General features: G+C 43.7%; 1 protein-coding gene across 4 annotated transcripts in view; it reads right to left on the bottom strand.

The window, feature by feature from the left end:
* Window positions 1-1,170, bottom strand: part of Ankrd50 (ankyrin repeat domain 50) — a 44,563-nt gene extending 43,393 nt beyond the window's left edge. For 3 of the 4 annotated variants that reach the window (XM_078022135.1, XM_078022138.1, XM_078022137.1), the window contains exon 1: window positions 318-591. The gene's annotated coding sequence lies outside the window, so the exon portion shown is untranslated. Of the gene's footprint in view, window positions 1-317; window positions 592-960 lie in introns of those variants that run through there. The other variant, XM_078022136.1, reaches the window with a different exon arrangement.
* Between the last annotated feature and the right edge of the window lie 11,064 nt (window positions 1,171-12,234).

Below are 12,234 nucleotides of genomic sequence, written 5' to 3'. Positions count from 1 at the left end.
CGCCTGGCAGAGGCCGCGCCCCGCACCGCGGTCCCCCGGCCCGGCACGCCCGCCGCCGCCCGCCCCGCCCCTGGGGTGTGTCCGCGGGAGGGTGCGGGGTCCTCGGAGCCCCCGCGAGGGCCGCGGCCGGCGTCCAGCGCGGCGCCCCCAACCCTCCTGGCCCGCGGCGCCGGGCGCGCCGGAGCGGGGGTGGCGCGGCGGGGAGGCGGGTCTCCGCCAGCCCCGCCGCAGCCGCGCGCTGCCGGCCAAGGGAGGGCCTCGCTCCCGCCGCCGCCGCCCCGGGGCACCGCGGCCCTGCCACCGCCGCCCCTCGGTACCTCGGGCCCCGCCGCCGCCTCAGGCACTGGCTGCGCGAGACGCCGCCACCAGCAGCGCTCCCGGATCCGGCTGCAGCCGCCTCCTCGGCCGGCCTGGGGTGCGCTCCCAGCTGCAGATCCGCCTCTTGGCTCCCGGCGACGGCCAGCTCCAGCTGCCCCAGCAGCCCGGGCCGTGCCGCTCCCCACCCCCACCGGCCAGCGGCCGCCACCGCCGCCGTCAGGGCAGTGACTGTCTCGGGCAGCCGGGACCCGCCGGCTCCGCCCCGCCGCCGAAGCTCCGCCCCAGGCCCCGCCCCGCCCTTTCTTCGCCCGCCCAGGCCCCGCCCGCTCTCGAGGCCCCGCCTCCGCCGCCCGACCTGCCTCACCCGTCCGACCAGGCCACGCCCCCGGCGTCCGCCCTCCTTCACTCGCCGGCGAGCGCCCCGCCCCCGGCCCTGCTAGCTTCGCTCGCCCGGGCAGGTCCCGTTGGGCTGCACAGGCCCCGCCCCTGAGGCCTGCCCCGGCTTCCCTGGCGGCCCGTGCCCGGGCGTGCGCGGCCGCTGGGGACCCGCTGCCGCTCGGCGGGGGCGCCTTTCGGGGCGGGCGTCGGGGCTCCGCCTTTCCACGGGGGGCGGAGGACAGGGCGGTGGTGCGTTCTCGCGACCTGAGCTCTCGGTAGTCGCCGCCTCCCTCGGCCACGAGCCTGCCTTTGTCCTGCGGGCCGCGTCCCTCCCTCGCTGCGCGCCTCCGAGGCCACTGGGCTCGCAGCCCCGCGCGGGCCTGGTCGCCTTTCCGTCCACTGAATTGCGGGGATGCTTTCCCAGCCCAGAACCCCACGAGGGATGGGCAGAGGAGGGGACGCTCCGTTGCAGCGCCGCCCGCCCGTGGGGGACGCTCCGCTGCAGCGCCGCCCGCCACCTCGCGGTTGGCTCGCCCTGCGCCCTCCCGAGGACTAGATCCCGGGTTTCTGCTGGGAAAATAGTGTGTTGTCAATGGACGAGTGGGAAACTATGCAGTTATTATTTTTATTGTTTTTGCTAAAGTGAAAAGTTCTATTTTCCGGTATGTTTCCCAAAATACCAAGCCAATCTCCTTGGTTTTAGGAATTTCAAAGTAGAACAAGCATACATTAGTAGAAACACAACCAAGTAGACCTGCCTGTGCTTACTCTCCCATATTGCTTATTCATGGCATGAGGCTTGATTTTTAGCTTTGACTTATGTACCCTTAATTTGGTGGTTCTTTTTCCAGAACACAACCAAAATGACAGTAAAGTTTAATTTTTGCATAATTAGATGGAAGTTGATTTTTATGAAACTATAAATTATGATTTAAACAGCTTATTTGTTTTAATAGTTTTACTGGCACATTATAGTTGTACATAATGGGGGATTTGTTGTAACATATTCGTACATGAACACAATGTAACAATTTGGCCAGTAGCATTAACCAGCATTTGTCCTTTTTATCGCTTGCTCCCTCCCCTCAACTGATATCTTATCTCGATTAATAGATTTACATGAGATTCTCCCCCCCCCAACACACAGGCACCTTTATTTCCTTTTTCCTCTCTAGCTTTCACATATCTGAGAAAACATACCACCTTTGACCTTCTGAGTTTGGCTTATTTCACTTAACCTAAGTTCTCAAGTTCCATTCATTTTCTTAAACATGCCATAATTTCATTTTTCTTTCTGGCTGAATAAAACTCCTTTGTGATTACATACCACATTTTCTTTATCCATTCATTCACTGATGGACGCCTTGGCTGGTTCCATGGTTTGGCAATTGTGAATTTAGCAGTTATAAACATGGGTATGCATCTGTAGCTGTAGTAGGACTAATTCTTAAGGATAAATACTATCCAGTGGTTTAGCTGGGTCATATGGTGGTTCCATGCCAAGTTTTTTGAGGAACCTCCATACTAATTTTCCAAACTGGTTGTACTAATTTACAATCCCATCAACAGTATAAAAGTGTTCCTTTTTCTCCACTTCCTGTCCACCATTTATTATTGTTTTTATTCTTAATGGCTGATGTTCTAACTGGAGTAAAGTGAAATTTCAGTGTAGTTTTGCTTGCTTAAGCAGTTTTTAAAAATATATTATTTGTTCTAATTAGTTATACATGATAGCAGGATGCATTTTGGCACCTCATACGTAAATGGAGCAGTTTTAATCATGACTTAGTTTGCCATGCAACACTGATTGACTCCAGTTTCACAGTTGTCACTTTATATAGGTTTACTGAAAATTTTAAATGAGAAATTTATATATCACATTTCATTTCCATTAAGCTACTTGCTAGTGTGATAATTAAAATAGTTTCTACCTGACGGGGAAATTCCAGAAACTTGGTTTGCTGGGCCTTTCTAATGATAACTATCCCCCAGCACGGAATACAGTTTATAGTAACATCAGCTACATCTAAGCAGTTAATAATCTTCAGCCCATCTAGAATTTTAATTTTTTATTTTAAATAAATTTTATTTCAGGGCTGGGGTTGTGGCTCAGTGGTGGAGCACTCACCTCGCATGTGTGAAGCCCTGGGTTCAATCCTCAGCACCACATAAAAATAAATAAATAAATAAAGGTATCCTGTCCATCTACAGCTAAAAAAATGTATATATCAAAAAATAGGGGCTGGGAATTGTGGCTCAGCGGTAGAGTGCTCGCCTAGCACGGGCAGGACCTGGGTTCGACCTGGGTTCGATCCTCAGCACCACATAAAAATAAAGGCATTGTGTTGTGTCCATCTACACCTAAAAAATATTTTTTTTAAATAAAAATAATAAAGTTTATTTCACATACAAATAAAGTTCATTTCATTTTTTATTGCTTTTTGCTTTCCTCAATAGAAAAGCTTTAATAATAACAATTTTATAATACTTCTTTTTGTTAATTACCCGCATGCTAAAAATAGCATGAACGGAGTTCTTACTCCTGCTACTATTCACATTGTTTAATTAGTTTCTTAGTCATCATTTTTTCCAATAATAGGTACTGGCATTTTCTGAAAAATGCCTTTTTTTTTTCGTATGGCTTTCCTTATTTTTCATTATAAGATTTCCTGAAATTATCTTCACAACTGCATAAATTTGAAGTTACTGACACCTTCAATTACTGCTTGTCTATAGAATCTTAAATCAAAAATTTCCCTGTTTGTAGGAAGGTATCTACTATGTTCAAAGCAAACTCTGCTTAATATATTCTCAATTCTGGTTTCTTTATACTAAGAAGAACAAAATGTTCAGCTTAAATCTTTCCCTAGAAATTGTCTTTTAAAAATCCACTTAGAGCTATACATGTCAACATATATTTTTAAAGAGGAAGCTCAACATATATTTTAAGTTTGTTTGCTTTGATGATCTTAAGCAAATTTGTAGACTGCACAGATTGACGTCTCAATTTTAGCACATTTGTGTACAAAATACAGTTTGTTGTTGTTGTTGTTGTTGAGGTGCTAGGGATGGAAGCTGTGGCCTCCTGTGTGTGCTAGTACTTGTCCTACCACTAAGCCTCATCCCCAGCCCCAAATACACTTTTATCCAATTAGAAGCAGTAGCTCCATCAAAAGATTCTCCCCACAAGTTCAAGTATCCCAAAGCACAATTATACATTTCAAAATTAGGTCTTTTATAAAGTTTATGCTCTTTTCTTAGAGTACATTGATTTTCTTTTTTTTTTTTTTTTTTTGGCAGAGATAAATTTCAATTTATTTGTAAGCTCATTTTTCGGTCATTATAATACTTTAAAGCTGCTGATTTTAGAGTGCCAATGATTTTGAATGAAATGCATGAAAATGTAGAGGCTTTGTGTGAGTCCTCCAGTTTAACTAGTAGGTCCACAGGTTTACTCACTACAGAGTGCTTTCAGGAGCCTTCCCAGCAGGCTTTCCCACTGGGCCACAGTGTGGAGAACTCTGTTCACCGTACAAAAGCATTCAGCATACTTGCTTCCCGCTCCACGGTGGGCAAACCATCTCTATTTCACATGTTCCAGACAAACCTCACGAGATTTTCCACATGTACCAGTGGGTCTCAGCAGTAGCAGCCCAGTAGGGCTCGTGTGTGGAAAGTGGCAGCAGCAGGCCACAGCACGCTAGGCGCTTGGCTGACACACACAGTCCCAGCAGCGTCAGCAGCCTCCCAAGCTTCTCTGATTATGACCAGGCCCAGGACTGCTTGGAGGTGCAAATGTACCACCTCCCATATCAAGCCATATGTACTTACTTATTTTCAGATAGCACCCTGCACCGTTTTCTAGTTACTTTGAATCTGGAAAGGTTCAGGATAAGAGTTCTCACTGGCCATCTTCCATATTTCCCCACAAATTTAAATTCTGTCCTCTCACACACTATTAAACATGGCAGATGCTGGAACTAAAACAATGAAGGTCTATCAAACTCATCCCAGATGATTTTAATGCTAATATTAATAAGAGTCTTATCTAGCCTTATCTTATGTTAGTTATGTTGATTGGTCTTGAGGGAGACCTAGACCATGCAAAAGATTTGATTGGCATGATAAGTGTATTGATAGGGATAGCCAGCTGTGTTGTTCTCTTAAATACTCTTTTAAAAGAATCCTTATTTAAATTTCACATTTTTTAAAAAAAATTAGGTGCCAGCTTTATTCAGTGCTGTTCTTGAAAGCATGTCTTAAAATAGTTTTTACTTATAAAATGTGAAAGAAAAAAGCCTCTCCTTCAAAAACTTAAAAGAACCCCCAAATAAGATTCATTTTGCAGAATTACCAGCTAAGCAAGATGAAGACTTGCTAGCTATGATTATCAAGTAGCTGATTACAACGCTTTACCTGTGTTCCTTAGACCCCTAAGCTAGAGCAAAAACTCAGTCAAACCCCAAAATTACACCTATAGTACACATGATAACATGAATTCACATTCTTGTCCATTCCTTGAATATAGCAAGGGATTTTAAAAAGGAAATTAGAATTCTCTAATGAATGTCTGTTCACTGGATTCTCAGAACTGATTTTCCCACCTCTTCTACTACAGGTTTCTGTGTAGCTTAAATGACCTCTTAATGCCAGCCGTCTCCCTCAGCCTGTCACCAGGCGCCTCATACTGATAAATGTCACTTGTGAGTATGTGGGAGAGGCCCAGCCAGCCCACATCCCAGGAGGCAGTGGGTCCTGGGATGAGTATTCTCTGAACTATATTTGAAGTATCTGAGACTAGCAGAAACGGACTTAGTAACAAGTTGCTTTCCTGACTCCCGTGTCATGTGGTCATATATAATAGTAGCAATAATTGCATATAATTACACTACTTTGAACCTAATGGTAAATGTCATTGGTTAAGGTGACACTCATAATTTAATATGTCCACTATGCATTCTCTGATGAGGTTTCCTTGAATCAGATAAATTACTTACTTGTTGTGCATAATTTATTATTAACTTGACAAGTTCCCAAGAAAATAAAAGGGATCATTTCTTGTCCTCAGTCTCTGCTCTTCTAAACCGTCCCTCCTCCTTTCCTTTTCCCAAGTCTCCGTAACTTGCTCAACAGGCATGCCTTAGCACTGGTGACCTCGGGAAGGTAGAGCAGATTCACTTGGAAATTACTAAAATGTTCTGGAAAACACAAAAATAAGTGGGAAGGCAGCGTCTGTGGGGTGAGACATTTTCCTAAGGTCACAGAGGCTCCTGGGAGACCATGTTTTCCACCCCACAGAGGTGGCAGGGCTGTCACATTTCCCTGTGGCAATGGCTCAGATGGGCCTAGGACCCAGCAGCACCAGGAGTCGCAGGCAGGGTCCTCAGTTTCTCTGAATGTTTCCTTTCACCTTGTCTGAGTTAGGCTGGACGTCACATGGCCCCCTGGGGTAACGTGTCCATTTTTACTGGTTAGTGTCTTCTAGGTTCCCATATTTCTTAGCTCTGTCAGTTGGCCTAATTCATAATCCCTCCTTTGGGGAGTTAAAATGTCTTTTTCTTTTTATTTAATTTTGACTAAGCCCTTTCTGGAGAGAGAGAGAGAGAGAGAGAGAGAGAGAGAGAGAGAGAGAGAGAGAGAGAGAGAGAGAAAGTTATTCTGACAGAAGGGTGTAAGCAAAATCACAAGTCTGGACCCTCTGCCCGGTGCCTTAACTGAGCAGCACAGTGCCACAGTGCCTTGTCAGAATGGATTGCTGTGCCAGGAACACTGGAAATGCCACCCTGCAATTATTCTCTGAGAAGCACGTGTGTAGATTCCTACACTCCTGAAAAAGGAAGCAGAATTTCCACGCCCCCCTCCCCCAGCTACATGTGGTAGTTAGACTCCAAAATGCTTCCAGTGAACTGTGCCTCCTGCAGTTTATGTCCCCAGGTGGTCCCCTCCTGCTGTAGCTTGTGGGCCTGTGCCAGGGCATCAACTCTGGCTTCCAGGAGAGGAGGACAGCAGCTTCAGGCCCTTCCTTGGGCTGCTCCCTCTTAGAACCATCAACCAAAGTTCTGCCCCGCCCCTCCAGAAGCAGTGCAGAGTGGCCCCAAAAGGCCATCCCAGGGACAGGGAGAGGCCCAGCCAGCCCCATCCCAGGGGGCAGTGGGTCCTGGGATGACTCCAGCCTCCACCACCATGAGCAGCAACTTTATGAAGAACCCCAAGAGAGACCAGGGAGAAAACTGTCCAGCCGAGCCCCTGGGAACCCCAGAAACATAGGGGCTGACAAGGCCAGCGGTGTTTTGAGGCTCTGGGGGCGGGGCTTGTGAAATAGGAGTAAGTAAGTTAAACACTGTCAGATGGAAACAATAAACAGCTTCACGGTCCACACATAGGCTGAGCATCCTGAATCCAGAAATCTGAAATCCAAAATGTTCCACATCTGAAATTTTTCAGTGTTCCCATGACACTACAACTGCAAACTTCCATGCCCAGCCTCACGGAATGGTCACACAAGACTCCCACCGCATTTATTGTTGCAATTTCAAAAAATAATAAAACATTTTTTTTTCAATAAAATCAAGTACATTAAAAGCCTAGAGTAAATGAAAGGGAGGGAATCAAGTTTACGCTTAGAGACCTACAATCTAAAATAAAGAAGGAAGCCAGGTACAGGGCACACGCCTGTCATCCCAGTGGTTCAGGAGGCTGAGGCAGGAGGATTGTGAGTTCAAAGCCAGACTCAACAACTTAGTGAGGCCCTAAGAAACTCAGTGAGATCCCCAGTACCAATAAAGAAAGAAAGAAAGAAAGAAAGAAAGAAAGAAAGAAAGAAGAAAGCAGTCCTTTTGTCTAAGAGAACACATGAAATAATAGTAATAAAAAAGGAGCTATGATGTACATACTCCAGGAGGCAGTATGTCTTTGAATTTACTTTAAGGTGAAGTCATATTTGAATGTTAGGAGCTTCATGGTTTGAGGACAGTGTAGGGTCACCACAGATAACTGCACAGGCTGGGTACTGCACACTTCAGGTGACATTATTCAAATGACCGTGATGCACTTCTCAGGGACTAGAGGGCATCAGGTTGGGAACCTAGTTAGAGGCTACGCTGAGTCTGGGTAACAAGCCCCCAAACAATGGTTTGGTCATGAGGGGGAGTTTCTCTTGGGCAACAAGAAGTTAGGGAGGCCTAGTTTATGTGGTGTACAAAGCCATCAGAAACCACCCTTGATGTCTCCTGCCATTCTATGTAGCTTTTGTCTTCATTGTCACCTCTTATAAAATGAAAAACTTGTTCCAGGTTGTATGTGGCTGTTGCCCGTTTTAAGTAAAAGTCCTAAATCTGGGGAATGTCCTCGGTTTAACAGGAGAGTTGGTCTCAAAGCGTTTCTTACCCACTAGAAGCAGGACGGAGACAGGGAACAGTAGAAGGTGAGTGGCGGCGGGGACACTGAATTCAGCAGAGGAAAACCTGTCCCTGGACTCTCAGCACATTTCCACTTGCGTCAAATTCACCAGAACCATGCAACGTAGGCAGGGAAGTAGATTGCATATTCTGGACACATGTCGCTTTGAAAAAAATCAGGGTCCTGATGGTCAGAAGCAAAAGAAGCTTCTTAGGAAGGCAATTCGGAAGTGTGACTCCCCCAACCGCTCAGCACGGTGCAGCAGAAATAGGGAAGGGAGGGCCAGAGGAAGCCAGGCTGGGGACGGCCAAGGAAGGACAGCGGGAGGCCGAGGAACGGGATTGTGGTACATGCATATGATTCCCCAAATGTTAGGGTCTGTAAACAAGTCAGGATGGCGCCTGGCATTTTGCCAGGGGGAGTGGTTTGTGAGGTGGCACCAGCGAGCCATAAAGTGTAGAGATTCCTTATTGGTTGACTGCTGTATCTAGTTTATGTTAATTAGATAAGCTGTGTGGGATGTATATATACCCCTCCTGTCCTAAAATAAACGGCTCCCACTCCTGCTGTATCAATCTACACAAGTTGCTCATCACCCCCTGGCTATTTTGCCCAGCCAGCTGGGCTGCGGCACCCAAATTGTCCATCCTGAAGTGCATCCTGGGGAAGGAGTGCCAGACAGCCACGTGGGGCTCTGCTAGTGAGACAGGCGGTAGGAAAGGTAGCAAGGTTCCATTTGGACTTTCAGATACCTGAGAAAATCAATGATCTCAAAGAGGTAAATGAATGTTACTTCTTTTTGGCCCATGGCAAGAATGTTTGCCTTTAATTTGAGATTTGTCAAGTAATTCTGCTTTGCTCATTGAAAAATTCTAAACTTTAGGGGTTGGGGTGGCAGCTCAGTGGTAGAGCATTTGCCCAGCACATGTGAAGTACTGGGTTTGATCCTCTGCACCTCATTAATATATATATATATATATATATATATATATATATATATATATATGTGTGTGTGTGTGTGTGTGTGTGTGTGTGTGTGTTTGTGTGTGTGTGTGTATACACAAATAAAATAAAGTGAAAAAAATCTAAACTTTAAGGATGAAATTTTTGTGCTAAAATGAAACTATTTCTGTCATAATAATTTTGTGTCTCAAGCTAGAGCCTATATTTCCACATGTGGGCTCCATTTCTCACATTGGTCTAGGTTAATTTTACCCCAATAGATTTTCTCACTCCTCTAAGCCAAGGAGAAAAAAAAAATTCTCAAGAAAAAGGAGAAATCAGATAACAATAAATCAATAAAGATATCTTAACGATAAAAGAAAATCTAGTAGAAAAACAGATGGTAATTGATGACTGAGGATTTTTTTAAAAAATGTATTTTAATGAAAATGTGTGTGTAAATTTAAGCTCAATATTTTAGTGTCACATGACAATTAGGATAGTTCACTGATTGAAAATGGAAACCATTTGTCTTAAATGAGTACTGACAGTTGTCGGAAGTGACAGCTGAGTTGGAAGCACCACCTCCTACTTAAGTTGGGGCACATTTAGGATTATATGCCCTTCTCAGACTGGGGATAGCAAGAGCCATAACAATCCCTCTAGGGGAAGTAGTATTTATTGCATATTTCAATTTCCCCTACTAATAATTGAAGGGATTAAATAAGTGAAATCCAGAACTACTGCTATTTATGTAAATATACTTTAAGGAATTGGTAAAACAAGTCACTCGTTATTCAGATATTACAAATAAGAAAATGAAAATGATGTAACAGACTTACAGAGAAGCCTCACAGCTGCAGTGGTGGAACATAAGACAATGCTCTAGGAACCAGTAACAGAAATTTGATTTTCCGTGTGTGGACCTCATTTTATTTAATACTAACTATTAAATTAAATAGTAATTGTTTCTTTCATCATTACTGTGGGTGATCATTGTTTAGAGTAGAGGATACGGATTTATAATTGTTTGAGTGCAGACCTGGTGAACATAAAATGACGCATTTCTCAGACGGGGAATCCGTCCTCCTGAGAGCTTTTAAACCTCCAACCTGAAGATTCTGTACACTTGACTAAGGAAGGCCAAGACATTCCACTGTCGATGGAACCCTCTGGAACAAAGAAGAACCAGGCCCATAGAGTCGACAGTGGAAGAGCTTCGAGGCCCGCAGCAGCCCGGCTCTGGTTTGTGCTCCGCTGAGGCAGGAGGCTTTTGTGTCTCAAGCTAGAGCCTAGATTTCCACTTGTGGGCTCCATTCCTCACATTGGTCTAGGTAAATTTTACCCCAATAGATTTTCTCACTCCTCTAAGCCAAGGAGAAAAAAAATTCTCAAGGTAAAGGAGAAATCAGACAACAATACAATGGAGGAAATATTACCTGCAGAATTGGCTGCCTGCCCTGAGAAATTGAAGATGGATTGAAGCCTGCAAGCTCTTACACTGATAAAACGATACTGTAAATTTTAATTTATTTAAAGATAAAAATAAACTAAGTATAATTTTTGAATAGGAGAAATTAATTACAAATTTTCAAAGTATAAAAATAATCTTTTCTATTAATATTATTCTCTAATGCACTTTTCTGAAAATGATGGACGTGATATTACCTCCTTTTAACTCATTGAATAGAAAAAGATCATTAAAATGTTGGTACAGAATCTCTTTGTAGACAGCAGTTTGCTAAAGAAGGCTTTGGTACAGTGGAGCTTTTGAAAGAGGACTCATTTTTTTGTACCAGCTTTTGGTGGAGGATTAGATTTTTGGACTCTATGGCTGCATTGAATCCCTTAACCTGAAGCCTAGTGGCCAAAAACAACCCTTACCTATACTTCTCACCATGCTGTGTCCAACTGGTTACTCTGACAACTGTTGGGCCCCCTCATGCAGCTGCCCTGGGGCGGGGGGAGATCACTACATGTGTAGTTTGGCAGCTGAGAGACCCTAAAATCCGGTACTGGGTCTTCTTCTCTTCCTGGGGGTCCAGAGTTCCTTAAGGGCTGGGGGCAGTTGGGGAGGAGGTTGTGAAAAGCTGTGAAAGCTGGTGAGGTCTAGATTCTGAAACTGCCCCACCTAGCTTCCTGTCACATCTTATAAAAGTCAGGGCAGTTGACCAGGACAGCTCAGCATCAGAGGTGGGGGCACATCCCACTGCTATAGGCATGAGGTTCACAAAATTACAGCTATGTTTTTTTAAAGACCATAAATGGAAAGAAACCTTTGGAAACTTGATATTTTATATTAATTCCCCACCAGAGAAAAACAAAAAGCACACATATACCAGTTCTCCGTCCATTTTAATGAAAGCTGATCTTCTATGTTACCTTAGAATCAGGATGGTCTGATTCAAACAGCTTCCATTTTTATGGGTTTAACATGAATAAACAGGAAAACCACAAGATGAAAACATTTGTCCATCTGTACTTCTTTCAGTGTTAGATTCTGTATTTATTAAAAATTGCATTTTTATTCAATATAACATGATTTTTACAGAAGTTAAGGCTGAGAAATTTGAAATATAGTAGTTCAACAGAAACTTATAACTTTTGGAAAATATTTTGTTTGACCTCAAATGGAACATTACTCATATGAATGAATACATAACAAGATGATATTACTTTTCAAGTTTTATAAAAAGCTTTTTATTTTAATCAATTTGTCATTCTGTCTCTGATTACATTCTTTTAATCGGAGGAGGTTAAAAGCAAATAGTTTTTCATCTTCTGCAATCATGGGTAGAAGGAGCTTCCCTCAAAGAAGAAAGCAGATATTATTTTTGCTTAATTAATGTGCTTTAAAAAATATGTTGAATCATATGAGCATTTTGCAAAAATAATTTAATAATTACTGTAACTTAATAATTGGCATCAGTTAAATCTTCTCAAGATACATTTCTTATTTGATAGAATTTTTGTAGTGAAATGATTTTATAGTCCATGATAGTTTAATTGAGCTAACTTTAAAGTGAAATCAATGAAGAATATTTTATTACTTTTATTTTTTATGTGCATTCATTATTTGCCAATTACATAAGTGTCTAGCACTTCAGTCTGTAATTTGTGATGGATAAGATAAAAGCAGGACTTTCGGATATGTACACAAGTTACATAAAAGAAACCCTGGCACAGTTCCTGAACTTC

Source organism: Ictidomys tridecemlineatus, chromosome 9 (genome assembly GCF_052094955.1).
Source record: "Ictidomys tridecemlineatus isolate mIctTri1 chromosome 9, mIctTri1.hap1, whole genome shotgun sequence".
Classification (NCBI taxonomy): domain Eukaryota; kingdom Metazoa; phylum Chordata; class Mammalia; order Rodentia; family Sciuridae; genus Ictidomys; species Ictidomys tridecemlineatus.
Note: the sequence above shows the minus strand (reverse complement) of the source record. Positions and strands in the feature narration are given on the sequence as shown.